The 20,773-nt window shown below is 45.7% G+C and overlaps 1 pseudogene; it reads left to right on the top strand.

Moving 5' to 3' along the window:
- The first annotated feature begins 565 nt into the window (after positions 1-565).
- LOC121836536 lies at positions 566-20,502 on the top strand (annotated as a pseudogene).
- The last annotated feature ends 271 nt before the right edge of the window (positions 20,503-20,773 follow it).

The following is a 20,773-nucleotide window of genomic DNA, read 5'->3' as shown; positions in this document are numbered from 1 at the left end:
TTAACCTAGCTTTCATGGTTTCTTTTTAACTTAAGAAAAAAATACCCTGTTGTTTATTTTGAAATCGAACACGCTTGTCGGGGTGGGTCTTTTGATTTTTTTTGAAAAAAATATATGTGATTTCCCCATTTCTAGAAAGAACAAAACCGCTTTCCAAAATTAAAAAAAAAAAATATTTCGCTTCACAAAAAATTATTGAGTGGAGCAGGATGAAAATCTGTTTTTTACTCCGTGATTTTTCTACCCAGTTCTGTACGCTGGTATGAATACGGGAAGCATACAAAACTCACAGTAATTTTTTGTGCTCTTGTATGTTATTTGGACTATTTTTTTAGTTCACAGGAAAATACTTTTGTATTTTTGTTTATTGGGGTAAAAAATGCCAAACATCGTCTCTTTGGTAGGATTATCGGCTGCTCCCTCTAACACCGTCACTCGCCGTACGGACATGATCCATATCTCAGATGACCATACTAATATTCAACCCCGTCCACAATTCACTACCTCGAACCAACCACAACGATGCACACAAGTTGCACCTACTGAGTGCTCATCTACCGGAGAAATGAGCATCCAATCGCTGAATATTATAAACTTGTCCAGTGTTGTTCTATCCGCCACAGAACTCTCATTGTGTTCCAGAGGCCTCAGCTTCTGCCCCACGTCAGGAGAATACAATGAATTCCAAATATATAAGGACCTCGATAACTTCGCAAGAAACCTGAGACTCAGAGAGTATTTCCACGATCATCCGCAAGACGCCAGAGAGCGCATTCCTAATACTTCGGATAAGTCATGGACTCCAAAAAAGGCAACTCGACAAGTACCTTGATTTGTACATCGAATCGGTACAGCGTGATGTAATCCGAAGCTATCAACAACGAAAATGTCTACGTCACAATCTCACTCCTGCTGAGCGCATCGCTATGCGTGAACTCAGCTCAAGAGATGATATTATTATTAAACCTGCTGACAAAGGAGGAGCCATAGTTTTTATGAATAAGCAAGACTATCTAGATGAAGGATTTCGACAGCTAATGAACCAACAGTTTTACAAAGAACTTCAAGCAGATCCTACCAAAAAATTCACTAAACTAATAACGGACACTTTGGACTTAATGCTGGATAATGGAGACATTTCGGAGGATATGCATAAAGCAATGAAGCCGGCCTATCCAAAGGCTGGCCGCTTTTACACATTACCTAAAATTCACAAACAAGGAAATCCAGGACGACCAGTTGTATCCGGAATAGACACGGTGACTGAGAGAATTTCTAGCTTTGTCAATTTCCCTATTATGAACCTTCCTCCTACGATGCCATCATACACAAAAGACACAAATTACTTTCTTCGAGAACTAACATAACTTGTAATTCCTAGCTACTGACGCAATCCTGGTCACCATGGATGTTGCGTCCCTATATACAAACATGCCTCACCAGGATGGCATTGAAGCAGCAATTAAGGCGTATAGCAATGACCCTCCAACTATTCGTGTCAACAACGACGTCCTCGCAACACTTCTCAGGTTAGTTTTAGAAAATAACAACTTTGAATTCGAGGGAAGACACTTTCTACAGACTCGGGGAACTGCAATGGGCACAAAGATGGCCCCTAACTATGCAAATCTTTTTATGGGCGATTTAGAGTCACGCTTCTTGTCTAGTCGCTCTCTGCAACCTCTGGTTTATAAGCGCTACATCGATGATATATTTATGGTATGGGCACATGGGGAGTCAGCACTCATAGGCTTTATTCGGGACTTCAACGGTCTCCACCCCAGTATTATGTTTTCGCACAGTTATTCTAAAACGAGCATTGATTTTCTTGACGTGACAGTCGAGATCAGCGGGAATGCTCATACAACAAAACTCTTCAGGAAGCCGACGGACCGTCAACAGTACCGGCACTTCAAGAGCTCCCACCCTAAACATTGCAGAACAAGTATTCCCTTTTCTTCAAGCTCACAGATTCCGGAGAATATGCTCAAATTGAGATGAATTCGAACGCAACGCCAGCAATCTGAAACTCGTGCTATCCAAGCAGAATTATCCACCAGCCATTGTCGATAATGCCATTGAAAGAGCACGTGCTCTCGACCGAGAGCAAATTATCAATCGACCCCTACCCAAAATGTCACAAAACGAGCACGCAAACCTGGTGGTTACATATTCAGCCCGCCTTCCAAATCTAAAAAAAATATTCTCAGGAAACATCACAGTATTTTGCAGCAAAGCGATAAACTACGCACCCTTTTTCCGGTATCACCACGCGTGGTATATCGACGAGGTAGAAACCTTAAGGACATATTGGTGCACTCGAAAAATAGAACTTCTGAAGTTTCGGGTTGTAGACCTTGCCGGACGCCCAGGTGTGAAATTTGTGTATATGTCGAAACCACCAATCTTGTCACTAGCGCGAACTATGGCTTTTCTTTAAAAATCACTGGAAACCTCAACTGCGGTACGCGTAACGTTATTTATATTTTACGCTGTAAACTATGTAACATGGATTATATAGGACAAACCAGTACTTCATTTCAGTTGCGCTTCAATAATCACAAGTCTCATGCCAAGTCCTTACCCACGCTCCCGTTCTCAAAACGCATGCATCTTGAAGAGCATAGCATTGAAAAAATACGTGTCATCCTTCTTGAATCTGGATTTAGCTCTGATCACGACCGAGAGTTGAAGGAGGCTTTTTTAATTCACAAATTCAATTCGGTTGCTTGTGGTATTAATGCAAGTCCAGACGTGCTCACTTGACTGCCACCCTGTGTGTAGGGCCGAGGCCACACAATTATTTTGGTATTGCACGGACTGTGCTAGCCGAGCGCGTCGATCACATTGTTGCACCAAAGGCGCCTGCCATCGTGAGCTCGTTCCACGCTCTCGTGAACATCCCCGTGAGCGTGCGTCCCGTGGTAATTCCTTCCGCCGCGTCAAATTCTTGGGCGCGTATCATCATTCAAATATGATTTAAATACTTCATAAAAAACCGCCACGGCACTCTTGCGCTGTCTAGATCTCCGCTCTCGAAGCGGTGTTAATCCCGAACACATCCTCATTGCTACTTTTGTGTGCGCTCCGGTTGCTCGGAGGTGATTGTGCTTAAGAGCTGTAACAAAGACTGCGGCAAATACTACAAATCAATTTATTTCGTTTTATTGATTTTGATTAACATTGTTTATAATTACTAATTTCAAAGATTTACGATAATTTTTTTGCTCCTGTTCCGAATATTTTTAATACCCTTCATAGCAACTCTTCCTCTTCCACACGAACATCAACAAGAAGAAGTGGACATTTCACAACCATCCCACCCTGAAGAAAAGCGGTCCCCGCTTGAAACGTTGGTGCAGTAAAGAAAGGCCTTTCCTGGAGCTCCTCCACTTTCGTTTTACGTCCAACCGGCCCGTTGAAGCTCTTCACCGTATATATATATGGGTGATTTCATCTGAACTCAGGCACGGATTTAGGGTCGAATTTTTATTTTGACGAAAAAAATATATGTTTTGGGACAATTCCTATAATAAAAGAAGACGCAAACGGTTATTTCGTCGGATTTTTTGTTCTCAAGTTATGGACCGTTGAAGCGGTCAAGGTGGAAATTGATGTTTTTCCAGCCTATCGGAGGTGCCATATTTCACTCCATTCCTTTTCCCTACTTTTTACGCTACATCAATATAACTTTTTGGGAACACTCTAGACATAGGCTTTTTCATGCTAATTAAGGGTCTAGGTCATAACATTCTTAATGACTTTTTTTTTTATTTGTCAAACCGCCTCTCTGTGACGATATTTGACGAAGTTCAGCAAGCTGTGCTGTGTGACCTAATCAACATATTTTTATGATATTTATATCCCCGTAAAGCACCAATTGTGCTCTTTCTTTTGAGTATAATTTCAATATTTTGGCACAAGTATATAATGCGCTACATGTGCCTGAAAAACGAATATTTAGAAAAACTAGCAACTTTGGAGTCGAGTTTCTAAAAAAACCCACTTTTTATTTTTTTTTATTTTTTATTCACAGTTAGTTAATATAGTAGTCTATCAGGAACTACCAACAGAAATTGTAATATATTGTTTGTATGGCCGCTATTAATACTCGAATCTCGTGCTATAAGCGTTTTGAACGGGACTTCGCACAGGCGCTCTGCTGAGCAGAATTTTGACCTATGTAAGGTTTTCTATTTATCGTTAGCAGTTACCTAATATCCAACCATAAACATTAAAAAATTTTTTGAGTAGTGCTCTTAAAAAAAGTTACTTAGAAGTCCGTATTCACAAGTGCGAGCGCATCTTTTTCTCCCAATGCGGGGGAATGCAGATCGTTAGAGAAGTCCTTTGAGGCCTTTTGCTTTCGGCTCCGAAATTTTACAGATGCCACCCCAGTCAGGCGGCGTGTATAGAATACTTTATCTTGAACATCACGGGGCTACCGCCTCTATCTTCGTCGGGGTCCTGGAGCCTCTAAGGATTATGCCTTTGGATGCGACCGACACGGAAACCCTGATTGTCGGGAGAACAGGCGTTTCGAGGTTAGAGTTTACGTCGCAAGCCCCCCTCTGTCTCTCCAAGCTCCCCTCCCTCGTCATTCTAACACAACCTAGGGTGCCTTCATGTGCGCTTCGCATAGGGTGATGCCAACTGCCTGTTTTCCTTTCCCACACCCTCGTCCACCGCCATTTTGTTCCTCATTGTTTCCCCTTGCGCCGGAAAGTGGCCTTTGTGTCCATCGGTCCTCTAATCCGAGGGGGGAAATGCTAATCCTCCCTCCGTGGGTTCCACAACGCTGCTCCGAACTTGTGAGATAAGGTGCTCGTTTCCGGGAGGGTTATTAGCCCACTTATTATCGCCGGGGACCAAAATGGCTGCTGGTTTGTCGGTGAGTGGTATTACAAAGGGTGGCACCACCCTAGCAAAGCGCACACGGAGGCTCCCTAACACAACCGTGCCACTAATCCGAGGGCACTAAAAGAGATGCCGCTGCTGCGTGGCACTCAGATTACGCGCGAGGCGGAGAGCGAATGTTTAAGTATGGATCGACGGGAAGATTGGGGACCCAAAGGAAGCCGAATCTTCGCACGTCGTCTAACTGATAATAGCCTTCTCGGTCCCTTCCTGGCTCTTTACTTGAATTCCTAAGCCACGGCGGAAAGCTGGTACTCATTCTACCTCCGTGCTGTCTGAGCTAGATGAACTTAAAACTGCTCCTGCTTTCAGAAAGCCAGAAGTGTTCGTTAACCCATGGCTAATACATTATTCAGTTCAGACCGGAAAGTGTGCGCCGACTATTCAAGGAAACACAAGAGAATAGTGTTTTACGGACGCCATTTTCGTCAAGTCTCGGAGCTAAACCTAAGTTTTCTTAAGCAAGTTCTACCGGCTGTGGACGCCCAGCGCGTAAGCCCTGGAGATGTTCTGTGCAATAACTGCTACACAATGTTCTTGGGTCAGATTGAAGATCATAAGCAAGGACAGGAAATGTTGTCGTCAAGCTCATCGTCATCATCCCTGAAACTAGCGGACAGATCATTCGTTGACGAGGAAGCCCTGGTCCAAGGAGTGCCTGAAGCAATTGATGCTGCCGAAGTAAGTGTGACACCCCTTAAACTCCCTTCTAGCGTGACCCCACGAAGTCGTACCGGCTATGCTAAGCGAAAAAAATCCGAGATAACCGTGGACTTCAAAAAGAAAATCGGTCGTAAACTAAGTGACGTGTACGGAGAACCTACGGGCACAGACAAAGAAGATCCATGCTCCTCGTGCTCCGACTGGGTCAGCAATTTACGAGCAGCCTACGTCAAGAGCGCGTCGCAGCTAGAACGCTACCGCCTCTTAACTCTCTTTCCATCTAACCTCAAAAAGAAAGATATCCTGAAAGCAATTCCTGAAGTGACGAAGCATGCTTTGGACCAATCAAGAAAGCTGAAAAAAATGGGGGTCTGGGTGTCACCTGACCCATATGAAGGACATGCTCTCAACGAGAACGATGTCGCTCTTGCGTTGACTTACTACACATCAGACGCGAAAGACTGCTCAAGACAAAGCCCGAACAAGAAGGATGTCGTAAGGCTTTTTATTGATGGTCAGGAAGTCTTCGTCACGAAGCGATTTATGACGAGATCTATTAGGGAAACCTACAAAGAATTCAAGGCGGCCAATCCCGAGTCAAAAATGGGCCTGACGAAATTTTATTCTCTTCGGCCCAAGTGGGTTAAGAAACACCCTGTACATGAAGAGTGTGTGTGTGTATGCTGCGCCAACTTCATACTCTATCTGACATCTCTGTCAAATGCGGCGGGGAAGTCCATGACCTTTGAAGACGTCCAGAAAATGTTTTAGAGCGCAGCTCTTAGGGGGCCGTTTCGGGCTTGAGCGGCGTCGGCGTCGCCGTCGGCGTAACCGCGCGGTGCATCATGGGAAATGTCCCATAATGCACCGCGCGAGCCCCCCACCGGGGTCACGTGACTTCGTGGGGGGCACGTGACCCCCACCCGAGGTCACGTGACTCCCCTGAGGTCACGTGACTCCCTCCTCGAGGTCACGTGACCCCCGCCGATGTCGCGTGACCCCCCGATGACGTCATCGACACTGATGACGTCACCGGCATCCACATCGTCATCGTCATCATCACTGATGACGTCATCATCAGTGATGATGACGATGCGGATGCCGGTGACGTCATCAGTGATGATGACGATGACGATGTGGATGCCGGTGACGTCACCAGTGATGATGACGTCATCAATTATGATGACGTCATCAGTGACGATGACGATGTGGATGCCGGTGACGTCATCAGTGATGATGACGATGTGGATGCCGGTGACGTCATCAGTGATGATGACGATGACGATGCGGATGCCGGTGACGTCATCAGTGATGATGACGATGACGATGCGGATGCCGGTGACGACATCAGTGACGTCACTGATGTCGTCACCGGCATCCGCATCGTCATCGTCATCATCACTGTTGACGTCACCGGCATCCACATCGTCATCATCACTGATGACGTCACCGGCATCCACATCGTCATCGTCATCATCACTGATGACGTCACCGGCATTGGGGGTCACGTGACCCCCAAGGTCACGTGACCCCCCCCCCCCCTCCCTGGTGTCTAACCCCCCCGCCCCCCACCGCCCTTCCCTCCTCCTCCTCAAGAGCTGTGCTCTAATTCGGCGTTACAGGGAGTTGTAAGCGGCTTTCACTTTTTTTTGTGAAAATCCTTCCCAAAACTGCTTCTTGCTGAGGCGTGAAGCCTGTTCGAACCGGAAGGACATATCCCTCGAGATGCTAGGAATGAGCGCTGAAGATGAACTGGAGTTGGCACTGTGGGAATCTGGTGGCGAGTTGGTGAAAAAACATTTGGAGGCCACTGCTTTTCTTAACGAACTCAACAAGTGGACGAAGAAATACATACCCCACTATTATATTCGGCGCGCACAACAGAGAGCAATATGGCTTGAAAAAGCAAATGTGAAGCCACGTGTCGTAGTCCTCCACTTTGATTTCGCCGAAAACTGGAGTATTGTGCTCCAACGTGCAGTGCAGGGATACCACTGGAAAATCAAGATGGTGACAATCTTCACCTGCGTTGCGACGACCACGAAGGGAACACTAAGTTTCGGCGTCGTGAGTGACGATACCTGTCATGATTCTGCACACGCGCTCTTTGCGCTCACAATGATTGAAGACAGGCTCGAGGAACTCTTGCCCGTTTTTTGGAGCTAATCTATGTTTCGGACGGCGCTCAAGCCATTTCGAAAATCGGCACCAAGTACACGAATTTCAGAAGAAGTTTGTTGTCAGCAGGTGGATATACTCGGCGTCAGGGCACGGCAAAGGCGATGGAGTGGGTGGTGTGCTGAAGCATCATGCGTCACTGCATAACTTGAAAACAACTGAGCTGAGCTCCATAACTAACGCGCGTACGTTCGTTGAAGCTCTCGGTCAGAAAATCAAGGGGATAACGCTTCTCTTCATCGACCAAGAAGAGCTGTCCCGTTATCGGGAGCTTAAAAGGAAGGGGTGGGAGAAGGTAACCCCATCGAAAGGGATCCAATCTTCTCATGTGTGGAGCAAAGCAATGGGGGAAGGGGGAGGTGATCTGGTCCTAGAAAGAGTTTACCAAACCCCAGAATAGACAGAGCTAAATGGTGGGACCGTGAAAAGGCCGGACCGTTTCAACAGTGCGTTCATCCTTGTCCCCCTGTGAGTGCGCGCTGTGTGATCAGACGACGCGCCATAGACTTTGACACTGAATTGACTGCGATATGGACAAAGCGAAAACTGGCTCAGAATCGCATCAACCTATTGTCTCGAAATGTGCTACGTCGAAAGATGACTATCCCTATCCCAGGTGTTTATCACTGTTTTTGTGTGAGCAGCGCCGTGTAGTATTGAAAAGGTACTGCGTCGTCTATCCGTAAACCAGACGGAATTTGGCGGTGTTAGATTCGTTTTGAAGTTTATATTTGTATTAACTTCGAGTGTATTTTATGTTAATTAGGAGTATATGAGACATTTGGTCAACACATTTTGATATATTTTATAAAATGAACATGTTTAGGCTACAACATGAAATATTACTTCCCTTCTCTGGTTACCTGTCGCATCTTGAGTTTAAAATTCCGAACTTTATATGTAATTGTCATATTTTCTTACGTCAAACAGATATGCGCGATATAGTATCTGACGCTTAGGAAGTACGGTCTATTTTGTGCACATACGGGCTCTTTCGTAAAATAACGAGCATTTCGTGGGGTGTAAGAACGAGCATTTCGTGGCGTGTAAGGCTTCAAATGCGTTAGTCATGTGTTTAGGTTTCATTTCTATTTGCAGTGATTCATGCCAGGTTACCTAGACTTTTCCCTCGTGACTTAAGTTTGTCCGTGCGTTTTAGATGTTACCGTACTTCGTCAATACATAAGGCGAAGCTCACACACCTTTCAAATCACCCCAGTGCCAAGTAAATAAATATTGTATGGATAAATATTGTTACTTCACTTGCTTTTACGCTCAGATATTGTGGTAAGTACTAACATTAAATAGAAAACTTTACATTTGCCAAAATTCTGCTCAACAAAGCGCCTGTGCGAAGTCCCGTTCAAAACGCTCATAGCACGAGATTCGAGTCTTAATAGCGGCCATACAAACAATATATTACAATTTCTGTTGGTAGTTCCTGATAGACTACTATATTAACTAACTGTGAATAAAAAATGAAAAAAAAAATAAAAAGTGGGGTTTTTTAGAAAATCGACTCCAAACTTGCTAGTTTTTCGAAATATTCGTTTTTCAGGCACATGTAGCGCATTATATATTTGTGGCAAAATAGTGAAATTATACTCAAACAAAAGAGCATAATTGGTGCTTTACGGTGATATAAAGATCATAAAAATATGTTGATTAGGTCACACAGCACAGCTTGCTGAACTTTGTCAAATATCGTCACAGAGAGGTGGTTTGACAAATAAAAAAAAATCATTAAGAATGTTATGACCTAGACGCTTAATTAGCATGAAAAAGCCTATGTCTAGAGTGTTCCCAAAAAGTTATATTGATGTAGTTTAAAAAGTAGGGAAAAGGAATGGAGTGAAATATGGCACCTCCGATAGGCTGGAAAAACATCAATTTCCACCTTGACCGCTTCAACGGTCCATAACTTGAGAACAAAAAATCCGACGAAATAACCGTTTGCGTCTTCTTTTATTATAGGATTTGCCCCAAAACATATATTTGTTTCGTCAAAATTAAAAATTCGACCCTAAATCCGTGCCTGAGTTGAGATGAAATCACCCATATATATATATATATATATATATATATATATATATATATATATATATATATATATATATATATATATGGGTGATTTCATCTCAAATCGGGCAGGCTAAAATGGTATAATTTTTAATTTTCAAGAAAAAAATATATGTTTTGGGGGAATTTTTCAAATGAAGGAGGGCGCAAACCGCATGTTCTCCCGATTTTTTGTTCTCGAGGTACGAGCCGCAGCAGCCGCAGTGGCAGAAACTAGTGTTTTTGCCTGCCGTCACAGGTCGCGTGTTTGACACCCTCTGCTGACGCTATTGTTTTCTCTACACCCTTTTAACTTTCCCCTCTCATTTCATAGGTATTACAAAGATACCTTGATGTATCCAAATATTTTTAGGAATTTGATTGGTTTTTAAAACACATGTCAAACTCGTCACTCCGGTCGCTTTTTGGTCAAATTTGGCAGGTCATTACTTTGTCTGTACTTAAGGTAAATTTTCTTTCTTTGACTCTACAGAAAGCCCAAAGCAAGCCCATTATAGATATAATAATATCATTATTATCTGCAAAGTAGTATCTGCAAAGGCACCTGGTGTGACGCCACCAAAATAGGTATCAACATTAACCGGTCGGTGGAGGGGTGTGCGCGCTTTCGAGGGTTTCTTGCAGCAAGAAGGCTAATGGAGCTTTTGACAAATTACCCGAGCATCAAGGAGACTGCTGGGAACGTTGGTATACCTGCTGAACACCCACTCTCCTTATATTATGCTGAAGATTCAAAGTATTGTGTTGGCAAACGCGCGTGCAAAATGTCTTTTTTTTTTTTTTTAGATTTTTGCTGCAACTGCGCTAGCGCGTGCAACACGTGTAACTAGAGAAGCTCCGCTGAGAAGCTAATTCATTTCTTAGAAAGTGCAAAATCTTGCGGTCGCGGCTAAAGGAATGACACCAACGGGCGAGTTTCATGCCTCAGACCACATCAGTGCCTCAGACCACGGCCGGACTGGGTACGCGCTCGTGTTCAGACCGGCGAGCTTATAGACGCCATCGGCAGGTGGCGTTGCCAGCGTCCGGCTGGTGGCAATCGTGTGCATGAACCAACATGTCTCTAAGTGCTCCGGGTAGGCGGCCTAAATACGTATGTAGACTCCCTACGCTTCTGGGAAGAACGCAGCGCCCATGGCGGCGCCTGAGGCAAGCGTGACGTACGACGCCGTGCCGTGACGCAACGATCGAAGGGGTACAACCCTTATCAAGGACGTTCGCTTTTACAGGACGTTGCCAACTCGATAGTATCTCCTCGTTTCGCAACCTTTATCGCATTCCGATGGAGGATCCGGACAAAGGTGCGAAACAATTGGCGCTCGCTCGAGATTTCTGTCGGAGGGAGCATGGGCGAACGACGAAGATGAAAATATGTTTAGACCCCAAAAAATGTCTGCGTTGTGGAACTGAGTGTGATATTTCACCATGCTCAATACCACAGCACACAATGGTTTTGTTTTTTTATTGTGGTTGGGGGGGGGGGGGGGGGGGTTAAACATATTAGTAATAATTGTATGTACGTTTAGACAGTCGGAAGTTATACCTCAGTTGGTGACTTGTCTCTCAACTATAGATGAAATATTTAGCCGGTGCAGAACCACCACTGCACCCCAGTACGATGCTCATTCAGGAACACGGGATCGTTGAGTTCTGCAGCGTGCGAGCTTACGCAACAGGTGTTCCGACCTGCGCTGCTTGTACTTTACATAAAGGATTTTTTTTGTACCTTTAAAGCAAGCACATTTCCCAACTTGAAAGTACATTCCCCAAATTTGGTCTCGGTGAAATTAATCTCTTTTAATGACAACGTGCTCCTGTCTACGTTTTCCCGACAAAATCAAATCCAACTTCTTGAAAAAAAAAAAAAAAAAAAAAGACGTTTTGTTATGGGAAAACGCGCGACGTCTTTCTTTCGTAACGTCCTCCGGTCATTTTTCTGAGTGAAGTAACGTTGGCTATAATATCGACACGAATAGGTGCCTCATAAGTTGATTGTGTTAAATAGTTCGTCCGCCGCCAGCAAACGTAAAACAACTGCTCTTTTTTGGCCACTTTACCCAATATTCACCGGCATTTCCGATAATAACTGGTGCGCCCCCATTACCCCTGGGGCAATGCCATACCAGTTGAAAATAAAACACTCTACAGGGAAATGAAAAAGCATAATGAAAGATTGTATTAAAAATACTTGTACTTTACTCTGAAAGTATATTGCATTTACAGTACCTCACTTCAAGCACAGTGCGCCCGGTCTACTTCCTACTTTACTTGATACATAACCCCTAATTTACTTTGTACTTTAAGTACTTTTTAGATGTACTTTACCCAAAACTGGAGGAAATGCGCCTGTTGCAAAAGTACATTAGAACACAGAAGAGTTTCATTGAAATATTGCAGTTGAATTCGATTCTTGCTTTCTCTCTCTTTCCTTCTCTTTCTCTCTTTCATTGTCTTTTCTGTTTCACTTTGGGCATCGGAAATTTCTGCAAGATTTTGCTTTTGCGATACAAGAACTGCAGGAGCGGATCTGCCCCTAATTTGCAGAGAGTAATGACATCACCACGTCAATCAGTACGAATGCGCCATTTTTATGACATCACGGATAGCGAGGAGCACCGAGCAGTGCCCTTTTATTAAAGGGATACTGAATCGAAGGTTAAAATATACAGGAAACACCTAGAGATAAGTCAAATGGAATCAGATAAACCTGTAATTGATAATAGCATAGTCATATTTCAAGCGGATGGCTGTATTTTTAGTTCTAAATGCCTGGATTTCGGCGAGCGCTTCAAAATCAGCCGTCGAAGAGCGGGATGCATCTCGGGAGATCCGGCGCGGTCTTGACGTCATCATGCCTCGGAGGGCCAAGCGTACCGTAGTTATGAGTCTTGCCACTTGGTGGTGTCAGCGTGTTACAATCTCGCATAGTCGAAGTACCTGAGGGCTGTAGCATATTGCGGATCCGGCGGAGCGGCCAGAGCGGCTTCGAGTGAATGGTCGCCGACCAACGCGACGAGAGCGGTGGGTATACATGACATTAATAAGGACGAAGATACCGCCACGCCGCTACATCACCAGGCCATGATGGCCGAGAAGCGACTCTGCCTAGAGTCGTATTTGTACGACTCATCTGTCTCGTCTTCGTCATCCGCAACAGGTAACAAAACGATCTTACAGCAAAACCTAAGAAAAGTTCCGTATTCACGAAGCGAAATTATCGCAAGTTTTTCGCACGCTACGATGACATCCTACGACCACGCCTACGACAGCTACAAAGCTTTACCCACTTTTTGTGATCAAATTTACATCGCACGCTTACGTCGTCGCGACGGCCAACATGCATTTCTATGTACTCCCTGTGCGCGTCCCAACGAGAGAAAATAAGCAACAAAAAAAAAAAAAAAAAAAAAAAAAGAAATTGAAATTGAACGCTGCGGCGGAGACAAACGCAAGAACCACGGATACCTGAAAAAGCTATTGGCCTCGAGATCGACCTAGAGGTGGCGCTACGGTCGCGCTATCATTATCATCAAAGCGGGGATAGGAGAACGGCCGCCCCATAGGCTCTCCACGTTCGCGCGCGAGACGGCGTAGATTCTTGCGTTTATTTTGTCGCATACTATCGGTGGGAAAACAATTCTAGCGGAAACGGATGCGGTACTGTTCGGTGCTTCAGTGAAGATTGAATCGTGTTGCAGCCGTGCGGCCTAAATTTATATAATCGCTTCTGTGTGTGCGTCGTCTGCTCTAGGCAGACGTTGGAAAGCAGGGATCACCACGACTGATGCCTGTCTCCGGCTGAACTGGAATATTTATATTAAATATTTTTAATGGGTGTATTGGCTCATCAACGTGGCAATTAAAAAAAAATTCCAACCCAGATAACATAATACTGGTACTGTGGGCTGTGAAATCGCAGCTTCTATGCGTTTTCTTAACTTCTAGCTTTTGCAGTAATATAAATATTTAGAATGAAGATAAGTTAGCGCTGTATTGGAAATTACCATGCTGTTGAGTTCCTCTGCCCTTTTACTATGCCATAGTGTGGGTAAGTTTTGTGGAGTCTGAACAATCGACTGCGTTGCGATGAGGAGAGTGTCTCTTCTAGTTAAGATCTGCAAACTGCACGGTTGGCAGGACAACTGAATAAAGTGAAACAAACTGTTCGAATATATCTGCCGTGACTGTAATAAACGGGTGTGACCGAGCAACGCAGCAATATTCCTGTTATTAAATGCTTTTCTTGGTAGTGTGGGTTCACCCGCTCCAATTTCCTTGGTGAGGGCCGCGGATGTCAAGAGGCTAATACTATAAATTTCTGGCTAAATAATCTTGTATTCCAACACAGTAGACTCTGCAAACCCAACAAACGACGCGCACCACGACACAGACAGCATCGGCCGCAGTGATACTATTTTACTGATAAGGGCTAGGGAAGCTTCGCGAGACTTTCCGATCACCCTCCGCCCTCACCTAACGCAAGACTGGGCACCTCATCGATTAACTTTCAAATTATTCAAGTAATGCTTTAATTGCAATTTTTTTTCTGCGTGTTAATTGGAGTCTTGTGGTGGAGAAAGTCAACAAGGAGTAAAGAATGCCTGCTTTAATATTTTTGACGTCTTTATTTCTTTTGTGGCACTGGCTTGCACGGTAAACCACTTCAGCGTGCTTGTCATTTCACCGAGGGTGATTATACTATTTAAATAATAACTTAAAAAAATACTTAATTTTAAGAGGCTTCCCGTGTTCATATTTATGTAGGACTCACAACATGAAGTTTACAATGAGAATGCAATATGCCACTTATGACATCGTAAAACCAGTAAATAATGTGTAGTTTTTTAACGTCTTTCACGCAATATGCCCGGCGAAATATCAACATACGGATTTATTGATTGATTAGTCTATTAAAGGATAGCGATCAGTCGGGTTAATTTTCTAATCACAAGACAGACCCAGTAAACATTCAATGTTTTATTAAAGCCACGGTTCGTGCGAGATAACAAAAATACGTGGGACCAGCGATTGTATACAAACCAACACACTAAGATTATGGAAGCTTCCGACTTAATAATAATCGCTTTGCTGAATTTCTACGCATGGAAAACGATTCAACACAACCTTTATTAAGAAGAAACGGCAACAAAAACATAAAATATTTAATAAGGAATGTCAAGCTCAGCCTGAAACGGGCTTGCCTCGTCGAGATCCATGCTTCTGAGCGTGCCTCCGTAGCAGACGACGCGCTGCGGTATCCCCGCTTTCGCGCGTTTCCAATTTTGGCCGCACGGTGGCGGCACGGTTACAACGACCCACCGACCAAGCGACCACCGAAGCAAACCGAAGACGCTAGGCTGAGCAAAACACTTCGACGATCCGGGTCAAGACCATCTGAACACTACCGGCTGGCTTGATGAATGGAATACGCCCACGCGATCTTTGTGGACTCTCCTCGTATGAATAGTATGATCCCTGACCTCTAATTGGGGGTAAGAAGGTCAGTATTTCCCCTCGTCGTCCCTAGCTTGTTTTCAGGTGCAGCGGTGGCCAACGTTTCGTCGAAAAAGGAGACACTCCCATAATTCTGTCTCCTTCTTTGTGTGTGTTATAGAGCTCAAATAAACGCCATATGAATTGCCTTCGCAACATGGGTACGTACACTTTTGTTTGGATGTCCATTTTATTCCGACAAGATACGCCAACAGATGTCGAATTAGAGCAGTTTTCGGGAGCGACTCTATGCCGGTCCAATCTTTCTCTGCCGAGCGTCTCGTCAGCATCGAGTTGCGATTGTCTAGACTAGAGGCCCAGCGGTTCGTAAAATCGGTTGTAAAAGACCGTTCCCGAAGCGGTTACCAAGAACGCAACCAGTGCGGTTCTGCTCCCAGTGCAAACAGGTATTTACGTGGATCTTGGTGAGACTCTTTTACTTCAAACGTATCTTTCTGGACGTTGGCTCTCTCCCGCATCCCCGAAAAGCGCCGCAGGGATTTGTTTACACACGCGCCGCTTTGCAGAGTCGTACGGGCCGTCTCCTTTTAGCAACGATGGTAGTTGCGGTCGACGAAGGCGGCTGGCTATCTTGTAATCAGGAAAGGTGGGTATACGGGCCTGTTTAAACAGACATATGGTAGCGTGAATATTACATCGCACGTACACAATCTCCAAACCACCCCAAAGAAGCGTTGCCGGAAAGAACACCCGATACTAAAACGAACGGTGGCCAACTCTGCTGTTGCTTTCTTCACCAAAGCGCCTCGGTACTACGTTCAGGACTAAAGCGCGAGACACATGTACGACGAAACGTTTCGATCCGACGTGCGGACTGCCGGAATGACCTTGGGGGGAGAGGGTTTTCGTAGCATCGGAGAGCGTTGAAAACCCTTGCCTCCGACCGTCGTATTGCGCGGTCGGACGTCGGATTGGCCGATTTCGTCGTACATGTGTTTCGCGCTTAAGTAACGCCTATGAGTGACCGTACTTCCCGTTGTGGCGCTGCTCTCACGGGCATGTTGTCGTCACGACATTCCATCGAAGCTTCACAGACAACCACGAGGTGGTTTTTGGTTATCGTTTTATTCAGTTTAAAATTCGTTTTCTCGCGTTATCGTACGGAATATTGGTATTGGTGAAGTCCTATTTTAACCCTCTTTATATTCAAGCAAAGAGATTGGCTCTAGAATTTGGTTTCCGTATCCCTTTAAGATTCCATGGCACTCAGAGAAACACTGATACGTCCTCCGTCCTATGCTCAATAGACCTTTTCACCCTCCACCGCATGGGCGCTGCCATCTTGGAATCACGTGATGCGGCCGCCATTGGGTTGCTTCAACTTGTCGCCCCGCTCTCCCGTCCGCGCCTTGGCGGATGCGTTGAATTCGTGTTTTTCGTCGTGTTTCACCGCGTCTCTTGCCTTACTCCGTAAAGTGTCGTCCGACACTTCTACTTACCATGCAATTGCATTACATCATTATGCGCGCAACTTCTGTAATTGATTTTGTAACACGTTTTGAATATTTTTTACCGTCGGCGTGCGGGATACGTGTGAAAAGGTTTTATAGGAGCAGGAATCAGCGTTAGCACTTGCGCACATTGAGAACATATAGGACTTGAAGAGAGCCTCGAGGGTTCAAATGAGAACTGAAGTTTGGTTACTAATAAGGGCGGAACATTTGCAATAGGAAGCCCAGTGTTATTATATATATATATATGAGTGCGCATTGGTGTCAAGGAAGAAAACAAAACCACTCAGCGTAATTAGCCACGTGTTTTTCCTGAAAAAATGGTGTTTTGTAGTTCCAACAGATCGAAAACAGTTTCTTTTGATTACACTAGGGAACTAGTGGACAGGGCGCGGGAACAAACATTTAGTTTGAATAATTTTTTATGCTAGAAATAATGGTACCTTAGCATTAGGCAACTTGTTTGTTCGCAAAATCACACCTATATCTGTTTTACGTTCTTAATCGCGTGTGTGATATAAGCATTCGCTTTATCGGTTTATTTATGAATACCACGGAATTGTATATCGTGCTTCGTCCCATGTCCATAGTTTTCAGTTGCTTTAGTAATTTTTTTAATATAACCATGCAATTTCAATTATTTTTTTCAACACAAATAATTGGACTCCCCGCGTAAGAAACTACCACAGACAGCTTGATAGTGCCTATGATTCATAAAATGTGACGCCGAAAAGAATCCTTCTGCATGAAAATCACCGGAGTGCAGCCAATTGTCGACGGCGCATAGGGAGTTACTTTCAGTAGATGGCGACGTCAAAATGTGCAAAGAGCATCGTTTCAAATCAGTGAACAGCTTTCTACACAGGTCCATTGGGTGGCGCCTGGTGTTCGACTTCAGCCAAACTTATTGGAAATCATTTCTTTTGCGCTCTTCAATTTCATTCGGCAAATTTTACGTAAAATGAATATCAGACTTTATTTGAAGCTTGCATTCACTTATCTTACCATTCTCATACCTTGAGAACGTCGTAAGCAAATGTCCAAATGACAAAAAGTTTATTTCATAAGGCCAATATTTTGAAATGCTGTAAATGAGTACTTTAGTTAAAGAAATTTTATAGTCAGCATAGGCTGGTCTATCAAAATATTTGTCGAGAGCTTAATTTCTTTAAATAAAACAGGCCGAGACAATATCACTTTTTTATATTATCTACGTGATTATATTAAACTCGTCTAGTCATTATAAAAGACATTTCCAGTCTCGAAGTTAGAAAAGGTTGGTGTACGGAAATCAAACATCGAACAGTAAACTTGTCAGTTCATCTGTTCTTGGTGATTCGGCAGATTGTTAATCATGTTGTCGACCTGATTTTTCACTAAGCACTCATGCAATATAGTCTGTTGCAATATAAGATGATCAGTTCAATATCTGACTTGAGCGCGAGCTATCTACTTCCGTACCGCTCGGTGCACGCACAGCCAAAGCACGGCGGCAGGCAACGAGCGCACTGTGCAGGCGGAGCTTGTCCTGCTCTTTATTTTTTTTTTCTTGAAATTAGTGTCCGCGGGTACGGCCGTGGACAATGGTACCCCTCCCTGTGCATCAGCGCAGTTGTTTCACCGCCGAACCTGGCCGAAATTAATGATGGACGGAATCAGACGCATATAGTGTTCGTAAAAAAAGATCGCAATTTAGGCTCGAAACCACTTCGTGGTTTCCCAAGTGGCTCAATACTATTGTTTCATTCGCTGTGTGCTACTAGAAAGAAATTCATATCGCAAAATAAATCGAAAGTGGCATGAAACAGCATCACAATCGCGTGTACGTTGAAACCGAAACCGACCAAATTGAAGCAACCTAATGGCGCCGAGTGCGCCAGCGCCCTCTACCCGCCGGTCAGGCAACTACTGTAATGAAAAGGTCTATACACTTCGGCCTCTCCCGCAATTATGTTTAAACGAGTAATACATGGTGTGCACGTGACCTCATCGCAACATGTTGGTGGTCCATCGTATCTGATTTTTTTTTCGGCCGAGGAAACAGATTTTGGCGGTGCGAAATGCACGCTACAGGCGGTTATGCACGTTCAAGCAGCGTCTATGGGCAGTTCCATAAAGGTGTATCCACACGACGGACCGGGCCGCGGACCGATTGATCACGTGATGCGCGGCCCGCGGGCCGCCCGGCTGCAATGAGCATCCACACGGCGGACCAAAAGTGCAGACGACAGAGCGAACGGGCCGGTCTAACCCTCGACCTCACAGCTCCGCCAAACGCATGCAGCGAGCTGCTTCGAGGCTATTTGTAAGGAGCCAAGATGGAGGTTGAACGAAAGAGACGTTTGGCCGCGGTGGCCCTGGCGTTGACTATTGAGGACGAGGAGGACTTAACTGAATCGAAAAGGGCATGCATCTATTGTCCCACACAGCGGCGAATCGCTGCACAAGCGCGATGCAGTAAACAGTTGCATCGTCGTAACATGCCGCCATCGTCGCACAACAAAAGGTTCGTCTTTTTCGTCTTCAACAGTTGGCGCCAAAAGAACACGACTTTGGATTTGGATTCCAATTCAAACAACAAAAGTCAGCTTGTTGCCAGACTTAGCACTTCAATTATACTAAAAACGCCGCGGTCCGCCGCCAAGGTCCGGGCGAGAAAAGCGCTTGGCATTTCTCACAAGCGCGGGCCGCGGACCGCCGGCGGACCTCGAAAAGCGGTGACGTAGGATCACGTGATGCGCGGCCCGCGGACCGAAACAGCAATTTGGTCCGTCGTGTGGATACAGCTAGTCTAGGAACGTTGGTTGGTGTAGGGATGGCCGAAGGGGCTTAGCCGAAAGAGCTCGGGGCGGCGCGGTCACCCGAAGCGTCCTTGGGAGGCGCCCGATGTCTTGTCTTTCCCTTTGGCGGCAAGCGGAGGCCAGCTCCCGAAAGTGGAAGCAGATTTCCCCGCGTGGGAAGTAAACAAACCTCTGTTCGCGGGTGGTCGCCCTTGCCGCCGAGGTAATTGGGGAGGCGACCTTGTCGGGGCCATGTCGGCGACTTCGGGGGAGAGAGGGAGGTCTGGCCTCCCTTCGGAATGTCGGTGCGCCTTTTTGGAAAAGTTGGTTTTCAACGAGCCCGTGCGCGGAGCAAGTCGTGATCTCCCGCGGTCCCGAGGGCTCCGCGTACTTTGTCCTGCGGGGCAGAGAACTTGCCGTGCGCGGCAAGGGATTTGGCGCCGAGGCGCTATTGTGTGCGTTGGGCTGTCGCGAGCTACAGTACACCAAGCGCGACGTTTTATTGCGTTGTTTTGTAAAAAGTTGTGCATAATGTGTAAATATATATTTATTTACTCAATCACTGAGTCGTGAGCGTCACTGAAGCCACCGGAAAGAAGCCACCCTCCAGCCAGCGCAGCACCCCACGATCGACGAAGAACATTACTGGCGCAGTCGACAGGATCGTGGACGTCGTCGGCCACTTCGACAACATCGTGTGCCAGGAAGACGACGAGGCCAGTGCTGGCGCGGAGTGTGGCGGTGTCCAGGACTTGCCGAGACAACGAGCAGCTGTCAACAAGCAGCTTGGCGACACCGGAGGCCTTCAGCGGCGGCAGCCGGGTCTCACTGAACAGACTCTGCGTGCGGTGATCGACGCCGGGACTCGCGAGTTCGGCGGCGTCAACGACTTGCGCGGACTCTACAGCACCGCCAGGTAAGTGGTCGTTTTCCCTTCCGTCGCCGGCTGACACCCGCGCACTTAGTTGCATGGCGAGGTATAACTGGCCCATTGGGGAGAGCCTCAGTGACGGAGACGACGAATGGTCGGATGGGGAAGCGATTCCGCTAAGCGTTCAGATAGCTCTCGTGAGGAAAAGAACGAAGGAGCTAGAGCTGGAGATACGACTCGCGGAGCTCCGGGCGGAGGAGCGGAGAGCAAGGGCTCGGCTTCTGGAGGAGCACAGCGAGGAGTCGCAGATTGATGCAGCG

This window comes from Ixodes scapularis, unplaced genomic scaffold (assembly GCF_016920785.2).
Source record: "Ixodes scapularis isolate PalLabHiFi unplaced genomic scaffold, ASM1692078v2 PGA_scaffold2__306_contigs__length_199485367, whole genome shotgun sequence".
NCBI lineage: Eukaryota > Metazoa > Arthropoda > Arachnida > Ixodida > Ixodidae > Ixodes > Ixodes scapularis.
Note: the sequence above shows the minus strand (reverse complement) of the source record. Positions and strands in the feature narration are given on the sequence as shown.